Genomic DNA, 14,833 nt, shown 5'->3' with positions numbered 1-14,833 from the left:
CAGGCGTGCGTGTCCTCAGCCTCTCGGACAGGTTCCTCAGGCGGTTGAGGCAGCTCCCCCAGGTGGCCCAGTGGTCGAGGACGCAACCTTTTAAATCGTTGAGACCCGGGTTCCAATCCCGGTCGGGGGGATGATTTTCTGGTGCAGATTAATTGGCACCACTCAAAGAAAGTCTCCCCTCCTGAGCGCAATGCTCCACCCTCACCACCACTGCCTTTTCCTCACCGAGACAAACAGACAGTCCGTCCAGTCCAGGAGCGCAGTTTTCATTTGTACTCAGACCCTGCTTGTTCAAAGTTAAGTTATTTTGCAGTTTGAATTATAATCGCTGCCTGCGTGCGAGCGAGCGAGCGAGCGAACGAGCGGCACTCAGCCCAGGAGAAGAAAAGAATAGCACTGAGCTGAGAAAGTAAGTGCAATATATCAGCTTTATTCTCAGTCATAATACGTACACACGGACAGAGACGCTGGGAAAGAGCTGTTTTTCCTTTTGAATATCTCCCCACAGGGAGGTGCACCGTTGCCAGAGACACTGCAATACTGGGTCGATGCGTGGAGTGGACGGAGCCAAGCCCCTATTCCATCTCCCTGTTGCAAAATTCAATTTAATATTCGGTCCCGAAGCCGAGAAGCGATAACCTCCTGAATAGACGTTTGCCATTTGACTGAGTGTGAAAAGACTGAGTGTCAAAGTGGAAATGGCAACTCAAGCCCTCTGCTGGTGACACTGCTGCTACTGTAGGGAGCCATGTGTTCAGCCTTCTGTATATGTTTGCAGGGGATTGAGGGCAACTCCCCTGGTGGTCCAGTGGTTAGGACGCAACATTTAAAACTCGTTGAGACCCGGGTTCGAATCCTGGTCAGGGGATGATTTTCTGGTGCAGATTAATTGGCACCGTTCAAGAAAATCTCCCATCCTGAGCACAATGCTCCACCCAAACCAGTGCCTTTTACTCACCTTAACACTCAGTTAGCAGCACAGTTTGATCTCACAGCTTCCAATGTGGCCATTCACAGTGCACTCCCTCCAAACACACACGCACTGTCTGCTCGCATTTTTAAAGTCAGCAACGTGAAGTTATTTCGCCTCTCGCTTGTGGCAGTTTGAACGTTAACATTGTGTCTCTCTCGCGCTCTCTGTTTCGGGAAATGTCTGACTTGGAAACAATTAATTCTGGAACTGCCAGTTTAAAACTGCAGTAATTTTTCACACAACAACTGGAGTTGAATGTTTCAGGTCAGGAGACCAAGTCTGTGGAAGGTGGCACGTCCCAATACACAGGCTTGCAGCTTCCTGAAAAGTGACCTGAGACTGACGTCTTTCCCTCCAAGGTAAAACTGCAAGAGGGAAAAGGAAGAAAGGGAGTGGCACTCATCCATCCCAGGAGTAAACAAAAAAACCACAGTTGCAATATCTCAGCATTCTGAGTAATAATACAGGCTCCAAAAATCCGTTCAGCATTTTGAATATCTCCCCACAGGGAGGTGCACCGTTGCCAGAGACACTGTAATACTGGGTCGATGCGTGGAGTGGACGGAGCAAGCTCTTGTTCCATCTCCCGGTTCCAAAAATCAATTTAATATTTGGTCCCCAGATAGGGGACATATCAGATATTAAACTGATAAGAACAGAAACTTTTTTTTTTTTTTTTCTGACACTCTGGGGTGCCTTATTGCCTTACAGATTCATTCCAGATTCCTTGCAGTGACATTACATCAAGCCAAAGCTCTACAAGCCAAAGCTCTACACTCTGCCCGAGGGGATTTCTCCCTGACTGCATCCCCCCGGCATACAATGGCAGGAAGGCTCCAAATGGTTGCCTTCCCCCACTTGACCACTTGATCTTCGCCAAAAGGCCGAGAAGCGATAACGCGCTCGATGCGAATTGATCTCCGCTCCTGTTTTCCCTCCCTCTTTGGTCTCTGGCTGACTGTGTCTAAAGCAGTCTGGAAGCACTGCCGTTCTCTCCCACTCTGGGCACATTTTTGCCACCGTTTCTAATTGCAACAGTGGATCAGTTTAAAGAAGTTGCCGTTTTTTCCTTTCTTGCTAGGATTGCTTGACAGATTGGTAAATTTGCCAGTCGGCCACCGATCAGATGGGAGAAGGTGGTGTCTCAACGGACCTCCGTCAGTCAGTCTCAGTCACTAACTCACTGCCGTGGAAGGAAACCGCTTTAAAGAAAACTAGTGACGTGACGTGACGTGTCTCACAGCGAGTGAGTGAGATTGCAACGGCCAATTGAGAAAGAGGTGAGGTGCTGACAATCAGCAGCTCGTGTTTAAACGTTCATTCCACAGCAGGCAAGACCAATCAAAAGAAAATACTGCAGATGCTGGCTCGGCTGGCTGGGCTGGCTGGCTGGAAATGGGAAATAAATACACAAGACGTGTTAAAGGCTGGTTAAACTGTCGAAAGAAACAAGGCGTTAATGTTTCAGAAGTGCCTATTGAAAGATGTCTCTCAAGCTGCTCCCTGACTGGGCCCTGTCCATTGTCACGTTAATCCCAGGGCGGGGCGGGACTGCTTTGACCAGGAGACCTGTTTTCTGGGACGCAGGTGTGACATTCCAGGGAGTGCACCTGCTTTGTGCTGATTCGAAACGACCACGACAACGGCAACTTGCAGTTCTATATTACCACGACAACGCGCGTGTATATATTGCTACAGCAACAACTGGAGGCGGGACATTTCCCTTGAAGGGCGACATGCAAACAACCATCGCCGGCACCGCATCGCTGCAGTATTTTCTCCCAGAGTGTATCATCGGATATACGGTACGATATTTGAGCGGAATTAATCTCTCAGAGCATCAGCACGTTGCGAGCGAAGGGACGTTTTGATTCTTAAAACCTGCCCTTGCAATCGTAAAAGGTAGCGAATGCTGTCTAGTGGCAGTGTGTGGCGACACAAGGCATACTTACCTGGCAGGGGAGAATCTGTGATCCCGAAGGCGGATCTCCCAGGACGAGGCTAGCCCATTGCACTTGGGGTGTGCGCTGACGCCTGCGATGTCCCCAAATGCGGGATACTCGACTGCAAAATTTGTGGTAGTGGGGGACTGCGTTCGCGCTCTCCCCTGCATCGAAACGAAAAGTTAGATTGTCGACCCCGCGGTCCACCAATCGGATGGGTGACGGTGTTGTGTGTGTGTGTGTGTGTGTGTGTGTACGTATGTCAGTCAGTCTCTCACTCAGAGCTGCTGTGGAAGGAAACCTTTTTAAAAAGAACTTGCATATCGAAAGAAAGATGTGTCTCAAGCTGCCGGGGCCCTGTCCATTGTCACGTTAATGGCTGGACTGCTTTGACCAGGAGACCTGTTTCCTGGGTCGGAGGTGTGAGATTCCAGGGGACCTGCTTTGTGCTGATTTCCAACGGCCGTCCCTCCCTCCCTCCCCCCAGGCCTTCCTTCTGAACAACTTTGTCGTTTTATCGAGGGCCAGAAGCCTGCCTGTGAAAGGGAAGGATCAGCCGGTCGGCCCCCTGCTGGTCGCTGCTGCTCGTGGAGCAGGCGTGCGTGTCCTCAGCCTCTCGGACAGGTTCCTCAGGCGGTTGAGGCAGCTCCCCCAGGTGGCCCAGTGGTCGAGGACGCAACCTTTTAAATCGTTGAGACCCGGGTTCCAATCCCGGTCGGGGGGATGATTTTCTGGTGCAGATTAATTGGCACCACTCAAAGAAAGTCTCCCCTCCTGAGCGCAATGCTCCACCCTCACCACCACTGCCTTTTCCTCACCGAGACAAACAGACAGTCCGTCCAGTCCAGGAGCGCAGTTTTCATTTGTACTCAGACCCTGCTTGTTCAAAGTTAAGTTATTTTGCAGTTTGAATTATAATCGCTGCCTGCGTGCGAGCGAGCGAGCGAGCGAACGAGCGGCACTCAGCCCAGGAGAAGAAAAGAATAGCACTGAGCTGAGAAAGTAAGTGCAATATATCAGCTTTATTCTCAGTCATAATACGTACACACGGACAGAGACGCTGGGAAAGAGCTGTTTTTCCTTTTGAATATCTCCCCACAGGGAGGTGCACCGTTGCCAGAGACACTGCAATACTGGGTCGATGCGTGGAGTGGACGGAGCCAAGCCCCTATTCCATCTCCCTGTTGCAAAATTCAATTTAATATTCGGTCCCGAAGCCGAGAAGCGATAACCTCCTGAATAGACGTTTGCCATTTGACTGAGTGTGAAAAGACTGAGTGTCAAAGTGGAAATGGCAACTCAAGCCCTCTGCTGGTGACACTGCTGCTACTGTAGGGAGCCATGTGTTCAGCCTTCTGTATATGTTTGCAGGGGATTGAGGGCAACTCCCCTGGTGGTCCAGTGGTTAGGACGCAACATTTAAAACTCGTTGAGACCCGGGTTCGAATCCTGGTCAGGGGATGATTTTCTGGTGCAGATTAATTGGCACCGTTCAAGAAAATCTCCCATCCTGAGCACAATGCTCCACCCAAACCAGTGCCTTTTACTCACCTTAACACTCAGTTAGCAGCACAGTTTGATCTCACAGCTTCCAATGTGGCCATTCACAGTGCACTCCCTCCAAACACACACGCACTGTCTGCTCGCATTTTTAAAGTCAGCAACGTGAAGTTATTTCGCCTCTCGCTTGTGGCAGTTTGAACGTTAACATTGTGTCTCTCTCGCGCTCTCTGTTTCGGGAAATGTCTGACTTGGAAACAATTAATTCTGGAACTGCCAGTTTAAAACTGCAGTAATTTTTCACACAACAACTGGAGTTGAATGTTTCAGGTCAGGAGACCAAGTCTGTGGAAGGTGGCACGTCCCAATACACAGGCTTGCAGCTTCCTGAAAAGTGACCTGAGACTGACGTCTTTCCCTCCAAGGTAAAACTGCAAGAGGGAAAAGGAAGAAAGGGAGTGGCACTCATCCATCCCAGGAGTAAACAAAAAAACCACAGTTGCAATATCTCAGCATTCTGAGTAATAATACAGGCTCCAAAAATCCGTTCAGCATTTTGAATATCTCCCCACAGGGAGGTGCACCGTTGCCAGAGACACTGTAATACTGGGTCGATGCGTGGAGTGGACGGAGCAAGCTCTTGTTCCATCTCCCGGTTCCAAAAATCAATTTAATATTTGGTCCCCAGATAGGGGACATATCAGATATTAAACTGATAAGAACAGAAACTTTTTTTTTTTTTTTTCTGACACTCTGGGGTGCCTTATTGCCTTACAGATTCATTCCAGATTCCTTGCAGTGACATTACATCAAGCCAAAGCTCTACAAGCCAAAGCTCTACACTCTGCCCGAGGGGATTTCTCCCTGACTGCATCCCCCCGGCATACAATGGCAGGAAGGCTCCAAATGGTTGCCTTCCCCCACTTGACCACTTGATCTTCGCCAAAAGGCCGAGAAGCGATAACGCGCTCGATGCGAATTGATCTCCGCTCCTGTTTTCCCTCCCTCTTTGGTCTCTGGCTGACTGTGTCTAAAGCAGTCTGGAAGCACTGCCGTTCTCTCCCACTCTGGGCACATTTTTGCCACCGTTTCTAATTGCAACAGTGGATCAGTTTAAAGAAGTTGCCGTTTTTTCCTTTCTTGCTAGGATTGCTTGACAGATTGGTAAATTTGCCAGTCGGCCACCGATCAGATGGGAGAAGGTGGTGTCTCAACGGACCTCCGTCAGTCAGTCTCAGTCACTAACTCACTGCCGTGGAAGGAAACCGCTTTAAAGAAAACTAGTGACGTGACGTGACGTGTCTCACAGCGAGTGAGTGAGATTGCAACGGCCAATTGAGAAAGAGGTGAGGTGCTGACAATCAGCAGCTCGTGTTTAAACGTTCATTCCACAGCAGGCAAGACCAATCAAAAGAAAATACTGCAGATGCTGGCTCGGCTGGCTGGGCTGGCTGGCTGGAAATGGGAAATAAATACACAAGACGTGTTAAAGGCTGGTTAAACTGTCGAAAGAAACAAGGCGTTAATGTTTCAGAAGTGCCTATTGAAAGATGTCTCTCAAGCTGCTCCCTGACTGGGCCCTGTCCATTGTCACGTTAATCCCAGGGCGGGGCGGGACTGCTTTGACCAGGAGACCTGTTTTCTGGGACGCAGGTGTGACATTCCAGGGAGTGCACCTGCTTTGTGCTGATTCGAAACGACCACGACAACGGCAACTTGCAGTTCTATATTACCACGACAACGCGCGTGTATATATTGCTACAGCAACAACTGGAGGCGGGACATTTCCCTTGAAGGGCGACATGCAAACAACCATCGCCGGCACCGCATCGCTGCAGTATTTTCTCCCAGAGTGTATCATCGGATATACGGTACGATATTTGAGCGGAATTAATCTCTCAGAGCATCAGCACGTTGCGAGCGAAGGGACGTTTTGATTCTTAAAACCTGCCCTTGCAATCGTAAAAGGTAGCGAATGCTGTCTAGTGGCAGTGTGTGGCGACACAAGGCATACTTACCTGGCAGGGGAGAATCTGTGATCCCGAAGGCGGATCTCCCAGGACGAGGCTAGCCCATTGCACTTGGGGTGTGCGCTGACGCCTGCGATGTCCCCAAATGCGGGATACTCGACTGCAAAATTTGTGGTAGTGGGGGACTGCGTTCGCGCTCTCCCCTGCATCGAAACGAAAAGTTAGATTGTCGACCCCGCGGTCCACCAATCGGATGGGTGACGGTGTTGTGTGTGTGTGTGTGTGTGTGTGTGTACGTATGTCAGTCAGTCTCTCACTCAGAGCTGCTGTGGAAGGAAACCTTTTTAAAAAGAACTTGCATATCGAAAGAAAGATGTGTCTCAAGCTGCCGGGGCCCTGTCCATTGTCACGTTAATGGCTGGACTGCTTTGACCAGGAGACCTGTTTCCTGGGTCGGAGGTGTGAGATTCCAGGGGACCTGCTTTGTGCTGATTTCCAACGGCCGTCCCTCCCTCCCTCCCCCCAGGCCTTCCTTCTGAACAACTTTGTCGTTTTATCGAGGGCCAGAAGCCTGCCTGTGAAAGGGAAGGATCAGCCGGTCGGCCCCCTGCTGGTCGCTGCTGCTCGTGGAGCAGGCGTGCGTGTCCTCAGCCTCTCGGACAGGTTCCTCAGGCGGTTGAGGCAGCTCCCCCAGGTGGCCCAGTGGTCGAGGACGCAACCTTTTAAATCGTTGAGACCCGGGTTCCAATCCCGGTCGGGGGGATGATTTTCTGGTGCAGATTAATTGGCACCACTCAAAGAAAGTCTCCCCTCCTGAGCGCAATGCTCCACCCTCACCACCACTGCCTTTTCCTCACCGAGACAAACAGACAGTCCGTCCAGTCCAGGAGCGCAGTTTTCATTTGTACTCAGACCCTGCTTGTTCAAAGTTAAGTTATTTTGCAGTTTGAATTATAATCGCTGCCTGCGTGCGAGCGAGCGAGCGAGCGAACGAGCGGCACTCAGCCCAGGAGAAGAAAAGAATAGCACTGAGCTGAGAAAGTAAGTGCAATATATCAGCTTTATTCTCAGTCATAATACGTACACACGGACAGAGACGCTGGGAAAGAGCTGTTTTTCCTTTTGAATATCTCCCCACAGGGAGGTGCACCGTTGCCAGAGACACTGCAATACTGGGTCGATGCGTGGAGTGGACGGAGCCAAGCCCCTATTCCATCTCCCTGTTGCAAAATTCAATTTAATATTCGGTCCCGAAGCCGAGAAGCGATAACCTCCTGAATAGACGTTTGCCATTTGACTGAGTGTGAAAAGACTGAGTGTCAAAGTGGAAATGGCAACTCAAGCCCTCTGCTGGTGACACTGCTGCTACTGTAGGGAGCCATGTGTTCAGCCTTCTGTATATGTTTGCAGGGGATTGAGGGCAACTCCCCTGGTGGTCCAGTGGTTAGGACGCAACATTTAAAACTCGTTGAGACCCGGGTTCGAATCCTGGTCAGGGGATGATTTTCTGGTGCAGATTAATTGGCACCGTTCAAGAAAATCTCCCATCCTGAGCACAATGCTCCACCCAAACCAGTGCCTTTTACTCACCTTAACACTCAGTTAGCAGCACAGTTTGATCTCACAGCTTCCAATGTGGCCATTCACAGTGCACTCCCTCCAAACACACACGCACTGTCTGCTCGCATTTTTAAAGTCAGCAACGTGAAGTTATTTCGCCTCTCGCTTGTGGCAGTTTGAACGTTAACATTGTGTCTCTCTCGCGCTCTCTGTTTCGGGAAATGTCTGACTTGGAAACAATTAATTCTGGAACTGCCAGTTTAAAACTGCAGTAATTTTTCACACAACAACTGGAGTTGAATGTTTCAGGTCAGGAGACCAAGTCTGTGGAAGGTGGCACGTCCCAATACACAGGCTTGCAGCTTCCTGAAAAGTGACCTGAGACTGACGTCTTTCCCTCCAAGGTAAAACTGCAAGAGGGAAAAGGAAGAAAGGGAGTGGCACTCATCCATCCCAGGAGTAAACAAAAAAACCACAGTTGCAATATCTCAGCATTCTGAGTAATAATACAGGCTCCAAAAATCCGTTCAGCATTTTGAATATCTCCCCACAGGGAGGTGCACCGTTGCCAGAGACACTGTAATACTGGGTCGATGCGTGGAGTGGACGGAGCAAGCTCTTGTTCCATCTCCCGGTTCCAAAAATCAATTTAATATTTGGTCCCCAGATAGGGGACATATCAGATATTAAACTGATAAGAACAGAAACTTTTTTTTTTTTTTTTCTGACACTCTGGGGTGCCTTATTGCCTTACAGATTCATTCCAGATTCCTTGCAGTGACATTACATCAAGCCAAAGCTCTACAAGCCAAAGCTCTACACTCTGCCCGAGGGGATTTCTCCCTGACTGCATCCCCCCGGCATACAATGGCAGGAAGGCTCCAAATGGTTGCCTTCCCCCACTTGACCACTTGATCTTCGCCAAAAGGCCGAGAAGCGATAACGCGCTCGATGCGAATTGATCTCCGCTCCTGTTTTCCCTCCCTCTTTGGTCTCTGGCTGACTGTGTCTAAAGCAGTCTGGAAGCACTGCCGTTCTCTCCCACTCTGGGCACATTTTTGCCACCGTTTCTAATTGCAACAGTGGATCAGTTTAAAGAAGTTGCCGTTTTTTCCTTTCTTGCTAGGATTGCTTGACAGATTGGTAAATTTGCCAGTCGGCCACCGATCAGATGGGAGAAGGTGGTGTCTCAACGGACCTCCGTCAGTCAGTCTCAGTCACTAACTCACTGCCGTGGAAGGAAACCGCTTTAAAGAAAACTAGTGACGTGACGTGACGTGTCTCACAGCGAGTGAGTGAGATTGCAACGGCCAATTGAGAAAGAGGTGAGGTGCTGACAATCAGCAGCTCGTGTTTAAACGTTCATTCCACAGCAGGCAAGACCAATCAAAAGAAAATACTGCAGATGCTGGCTCGGCTGGCTGGGCTGGCTGGCTGGAAATGGGAAATAAATACACAAGACGTGTTAAAGGCTGGTTAAACTGTCGAAAGAAACAAGGCGTTAATGTTTCAGAAGTGCCTATTGAAAGATGTCTCTCAAGCTGCTCCCTGACTGGGCCCTGTCCATTGTCACGTTAATCCCAGGGCGGGGCGGGACTGCTTTGACCAGGAGACCTGTTTTCTGGGACGCAGGTGTGACATTCCAGGGAGTGCACCTGCTTTGTGCTGATTCGAAACGACCACGACAACGGCAACTTGCAGTTCTATATTACCACGACAACGCGCGTGTATATATTGCTACAGCAACAACTGGAGGCGGGACATTTCCCTTGAAGGGCGACATGCAAACAACCATCGCCGGCACCGCATCGCTGCAGTATTTTCTCCCAGAGTGTATCATCGGATATACGGTACGATATTTGAGCGGAATTAATCTCTCAGAGCATCAGCACGTTGCGAGCGAAGGGACGTTTTGATTCTTAAAACCTGCCCTTGCAATCGTAAAAGGTAGCGAATGCTGTCTAGTGGCAGTGTGTGGCGACACAAGGCATACTTACCTGGCAGGGGAGAATCTGTGATCCCGAAGGCGGATCTCCCAGGACGAGGCTAGCCCATTGCACTTGGGGTGTGCGCTGACGCCTGCGATGTCCCCAAATGCGGGATACTCGACTGCAAAATTTGTGGTAGTGGGGGACTGCGTTCGCGCTCTCCCCTGCATCGAAACGAAAAGTTAGATTGTCGACCCCGCGGTCCACCAATCGGATGGGTGACGGTGTTGTGTGTGTGTGTGTGTGTGTGTGTGTACGTATGTCAGTCAGTCTCTCACTCAGAGCTGCTGTGGAAGGAAACCTTTTTAAAAAGAACTTGCATATCGAAAGAAAGATGTGTCTCAAGCTGCCGGGGCCCTGTCCATTGTCACGTTAATGGCTGGACTGCTTTGACCAGGAGACCTGTTTCCTGGGTCGGAGGTGTGAGATTCCAGGGGACCTGCTTTGTGCTGATTTCCAACGGCCGTCCCTCCCTCCCTCCCCCCAGGCCTTCCTTCTGAACAACTTTGTCGTTTTATCGAGGGCCAGAAGCCTGCCTGTGAAAGGGAAGGATCAGCCGGTCGGCCCCCTGCTGGTCGCTGCTGCTCGTGGAGCAGGCGTGCGTGTCCTCAGCCTCTCGGACAGGTTCCTCAGGCGGTTGAGGCAGCTCCCCCAGGTGGCCCAGTGGTCGAGGACGCAACCTTTTAAATCGTTGAGACCCGGGTTCCAATCCCGGTCGGGGGGATGATTTTCTGGTGCAGATTAATTGGCACCACTCAAAGAAAGTCTCCCCTCCTGAGCGCAATGCTCCACCCTCACCACCACTGCCTTTTCCTCACCGAGACAAACAGACAGTCCGTCCAGTCCAGGAGCGCAGTTTTCATTTGTACTCAGACCCTGCTTGTTCAAAGTTAAGTTATTTTGCAGTTTGAATTATAATCGCTGCCTGCGTGCGAGCGAGCGAGCGAGCGAACGAGCGGCACTCAGCCCAGGAGAAGAAAAGAATAGCACTGAGCTGAGAAAGTAAGTGCAATATATCAGCTTTATTCTCAGTCATAATACGTACACACGGACAGAGACGCTGGGAAAGAGCTGTTTTTCCTTTTGAATATCTCCCCACAGGGAGGTGCACCGTTGCCAGAGACACTGCAATACTGGGTCGATGCGTGGAGTGGACGGAGCCAAGCCCCTATTCCATCTCCCTGTTGCAAAATTCAATTTAATATTCGGTCCCGAAGCCGAGAAGCGATAACCTCCTGAATAGACGTTTGCCATTTGACTGAGTGTGAAAAGACTGAGTGTCAAAGTGGAAATGGCAACTCAAGCCCTCTGCTGGTGACACTGCTGCTACTGTAGGGAGCCATGTGTTCAGCCTTCTGTATATGTTTGCAGGGGATTGAGGGCAACTCCCCTGGTGGTCCAGTGGTTAGGACGCAACATTTAAAACTCGTTGAGACCCGGGTTCGAATCCTGGTCAGGGGATGATTTTCTGGTGCAGATTAATTGGCACCGTTCAAGAAAATCTCCCATCCTGAGCACAATGCTCCACCCAAACCAGTGCCTTTTACTCACCTTAACACTCAGTTAGCAGCACAGTTTGATCTCACAGCTTCCAATGTGGCCATTCACAGTGCACTCCCTCCAAACACACACGCACTGTCTGCTCGCATTTTTAAAGTCAGCAACGTGAAGTTATTTCGCCTCTCGCTTGTGGCAGTTTGAACGTTAACATTGTGTCTCTCTCGCGCTCTCTGTTTCGGGAAATGTCTGACTTGGAAACAATTAATTCTGGAACTGCCAGTTTAAAACTGCAGTAATTTTTCACACAACAACTGGAGTTGAATGTTTCAGGTCAGGAGACCAAGTCTGTGGAAGGTGGCACGTCCCAATACACAGGCTTGCAGCTTCCTGAAAAGTGACCTGAGACTGACGTCTTTCCCTCCAAGGTAAAACTGCAAGAGGGAAAAGGAAGAAAGGGAGTGGCACTCATCCATCCCAGGAGTAAACAAAAAAACCACAGTTGCAATATCTCAGCATTCTGAGTAATAATACAGGCTCCAAAAATCCGTTCAGCATTTTGAATATCTCCCCACAGGGAGGTGCACCGTTGCCAGAGACACTGTAATACTGGGTCGATGCGTGGAGTGGACGGAGCAAGCTCTTGTTCCATCTCCCGGTTCCAAAAATCAATTTAATATTTGGTCCCCAGATAGGGGACATATCAGATATTAAACTGATAAGAACAGAAACTTTTTTTTTTTTTTTTCTGACACTCTGGGGTGCCTTATTGCCTTACAGATTCATTCCAGATTCCTTGCAGTGACATTACATCAAGCCAAAGCTCTACAAGCCAAAGCTCTACACTCTGCCCGAGGGGATTTCTCCCTGACTGCATCCCCCCGGCATACAATGGCAGGAAGGCTCCAAATGGTTGCCTTCCCCCACTTGACCACTTGATCTTCGCCAAAAGGCCGAGAAGCGATAACGCGCTCGATGCGAATTGATCTCCGCTCCTGTTTTCCCTCCCTCTTTGGTCTCTGGCTGACTGTGTCTAAAGCAGTCTGGAAGCACTGCCGTTCTCTCCCACTCTGGGCACATTTTTGCCACCGTTTCTAATTGCAACAGTGGATCAGTTTAAAGAAGTTGCCGTTTTTTCCTTTCTTGCTAGGATTGCTTGACAGATTGGTAAATTTGCCAGTCGGCCACCGATCAGATGGGAGAAGGTGGTGTCTCAACGGACCTCCGTCAGTCAGTCTCAGTCACTAACTCACTGCCGTGGAAGGAAACCGCTTTAAAGAAAACTAGTGACGTGACGTGACGTGTCTCACAGCGAGTGAGTGAGATTGCAACGGCCAATTGAGAAAGAGGTGAGGTGCTGACAATCAGCAGCTCGTGTTTAAACGTTCATTCCACAGCAGGCAAGACCAATCAAAAGAAAATACTGCAGATGCTGGCTCGGCTGGCTGGGCTGGCTGGCTGGAAATGGGAAATAAATACACAAGACGTGTTAAAGGCTGGTTAAACTGTCGAAAGAAACAAGGCGTTAATGTTTCAGAAGTGCCTATTGAAAGATGTCTCTCAAGCTGCTCCCTGACTGGGCCCTGTCCATTGTCACGTTAATCCCAGGGCGGGGCGGGACTGCTTTGACCAGGAGACCTGTTTTCTGGGACGCAGGTGTGACATTCCAGGGAGTGCACCTGCTTTGTGCTGATTCGAAACGACCACGACAACGGCAACTTGCAGTTCTATATTACCACGACAACGCGCGTGTATATATTGCTACAGCAACAACTGGAGGCGGGACATTTCCCTTGAAGGGCGACATGCAAACAACCATCGCCGGCACCGCATCGCTGCAGTATTTTCTCCCAGAGTGTATCATCGGATATACGGTACGATATTTGAGCGGAATTAATCTCTCAGAGCATCAGCACGTTGCGAGCGAAGGGACGTTTTGATTCTTAAAACCTGCCCTTGCAATCGTAAAAGGTAGCGAATGCTGTCTAGTGGCAGTGTGTGGCGACACAAGGCATACTTACCTGGCAGGGGAGAATCTGTGATCCCGAAGGCGGATCTCCCAGGACGAGGCTAGCCCATTGCACTTGGGGTGTGCGCTGACGCCTGCGATGTCCCCAAATGCGGGATACTCGACTGCAAAATTTGTGGTAGTGGGGGACTGCGTTCGCGCTCTCCCCTGCATCGAAACGAAAAGTTAGATTGTCGACCCCGCGGTCCACCAATCGGATGGGTGACGGTGTTGTGTGTGTGTGTGTGTGTGTGTGTGTACGTATGTCAGTCAGTCTCTCACTCAGAGCTGCTGTGGAAGGAAACCTTTTTAAAAAGAACTTGCATATCGAAAGAAAGATGTGTCTCAAGCTGCCGGGGCCCTGTCCATTGTCACGTTAATGGCTGGACTGCTTTGACCAGGAGACCTGTTTCCTGGGTCGGAGGTGTGAGATTCCAGGGGACCTGCTTTGTGCTGATTTCCAACGGCCGTCCCTCCCTCCCTCCCCCCAGGCCTTCCTTCTGAACAACTTTGTCGTTTTATCGAGGGCCAGAAGCCTGCCTGTGAAAGGGAAGGATCAGCCGGTCGGCCCCCTGCTGGTCGCTGCTGCTCGTGGAGCAGGCGTGCGTGTCCTCAGCCTCTCGGACAGGTTCCTCAGGCGGTTGAGGCAGCTCCCCCAGGTGGCCCAGTGGTCGAGGACGCAACCTTTTAAATCGTTGAGACCCGGGTTCCAATCCCGGTCGGGGGGATGATTTTCTGGTGCAGATTAATTGGCACCACTCAAAGAAAGTCTCCCCTCCTGAGCGCAATGCTCCACCCTCACCACCACTGCCTTTTCCTCACCGAGACAAACAGACAGTCCGTCCAGTCCAGGAGCGCAGTTTTCATTTGTACTCAGACCCTGCTTGTTCAAAGTTAAGTTATTTTGCAGTTTGAATTATAATCGCTGCCTGCGTGCGAGCGAGCGAGCGAGCGAACGAGCGGCACTCAGCCCAGGAGAAGAAAAGAATAGCACTGAGCTGAGAAAGTAAGTGCAATATATCAGCTTTATTCTCAGTCATAATACGTACACACGGACAGAGACGCTGGGAAAGAGCTGTTTTTCCTTTTGAATATCTCCCCACAGGGAGGTGCACCGTTGCCAGAGACACTGCAATACTGGGTCGATGCGTGGAGTGGACGGAGCCAAGCCCCTATTCCATCTCCCTGTTGCAAAATTCAATTTAATATTCGGTCCCGAAGCCGAGAAGCGATAACCTCCTGAATAGACGTTTGCCATTTGACTGAGTGTGAAAAGACTGAGTGTCAAAGTGGAAATGGCAAGTCAAGCCCTCTGCTGGTGACACTGCTGCTACTGTAGGGAGCCATGTGTTCAGCCTTCTGTATATGTTTGCAGGGGATTGAGGGCAACTCCC

General features: G+C 50.3%; 4 non-coding genes and 9 pseudogenes across 4 annotated transcripts; 4 read left to right on the top strand and 9 right to left on the bottom strand.

Annotated features, from left to right (window-relative positions):
- Positions 1-507: 507 nt before the first annotated feature.
- LOC137317233 (U2 spliceosomal RNA) lies at positions 508-636 on the bottom strand (annotated as a pseudogene).
- An 844-nt stretch (positions 637-1,480) lies between these two features.
- LOC137317226 (U2 spliceosomal RNA) lies at positions 1,481-1,686 on the bottom strand (annotated as a pseudogene).
- A 1,231-nt stretch (positions 1,687-2,917) lies between these two features.
- On the top strand, positions 2,918-3,083 carry LOC137317298 (U1 spliceosomal RNA). Its single transcript, XR_010961691.1, has one exon. It is a non-coding gene; the product is annotated as a U1 spliceosomal RNA (small nuclear RNA).
- A 933-nt stretch (positions 3,084-4,016) lies between these two features.
- LOC137317232 (U2 spliceosomal RNA) lies at positions 4,017-4,145 on the bottom strand (annotated as a pseudogene).
- Positions 4,146-4,989: 844 nt separating this feature from the next.
- LOC137317225 (U2 spliceosomal RNA) lies at positions 4,990-5,195 on the bottom strand (annotated as a pseudogene).
- A 1,231-nt stretch (positions 5,196-6,426) lies between these two features.
- LOC137317287 (U1 spliceosomal RNA) lies at positions 6,427-6,592 on the top strand. Its single transcript, XR_010961680.1, has one exon. It is a non-coding gene; the product is annotated as a U1 spliceosomal RNA (small nuclear RNA).
- Positions 6,593-7,525: 933 nt separating this feature from the next.
- Positions 7,526-7,654, bottom strand: LOC137317231 (U2 spliceosomal RNA; annotated as a pseudogene).
- Positions 7,655-8,498: 844 nt separating this feature from the next.
- LOC137317224 (U2 spliceosomal RNA) lies at positions 8,499-8,704 on the bottom strand (annotated as a pseudogene).
- A 1,231-nt stretch (positions 8,705-9,935) lies between these two features.
- LOC137317276 (U1 spliceosomal RNA) lies at positions 9,936-10,101 on the top strand. The gene has a single exon (XR_010961669.1). It is a non-coding gene; the product is annotated as a U1 spliceosomal RNA (small nuclear RNA).
- A 933-nt stretch (positions 10,102-11,034) lies between these two features.
- On the bottom strand, positions 11,035-11,163 carry LOC137317230 (U2 spliceosomal RNA; annotated as a pseudogene).
- An 844-nt stretch (positions 11,164-12,007) lies between these two features.
- LOC137317223 (U2 spliceosomal RNA) lies at positions 12,008-12,213 on the bottom strand (annotated as a pseudogene).
- A 1,231-nt stretch (positions 12,214-13,444) lies between these two features.
- LOC137317200 (U1 spliceosomal RNA) lies at positions 13,445-13,610 on the top strand. The gene has a single exon (XR_010961657.1). It is a non-coding gene; the product is annotated as a U1 spliceosomal RNA (small nuclear RNA).
- A 933-nt stretch (positions 13,611-14,543) lies between these two features.
- On the bottom strand, positions 14,544-14,672 carry LOC137317228 (U2 spliceosomal RNA; annotated as a pseudogene).
- Positions 14,673-14,833: the final 161 nt, after the last annotated feature.

The sequence above is a fragment of the Heptranchias perlo genome, unplaced genomic scaffold, assembly GCF_035084215.1.
Source record: "Heptranchias perlo isolate sHepPer1 unplaced genomic scaffold, sHepPer1.hap1 HAP1_SCAFFOLD_605, whole genome shotgun sequence".
Taxonomy (NCBI): domain Eukaryota; kingdom Metazoa; phylum Chordata; class Chondrichthyes; order Hexanchiformes; family Hexanchidae; genus Heptranchias; species Heptranchias perlo.
This window is presented reverse-complemented; position numbering and strand designations above follow the sequence as displayed.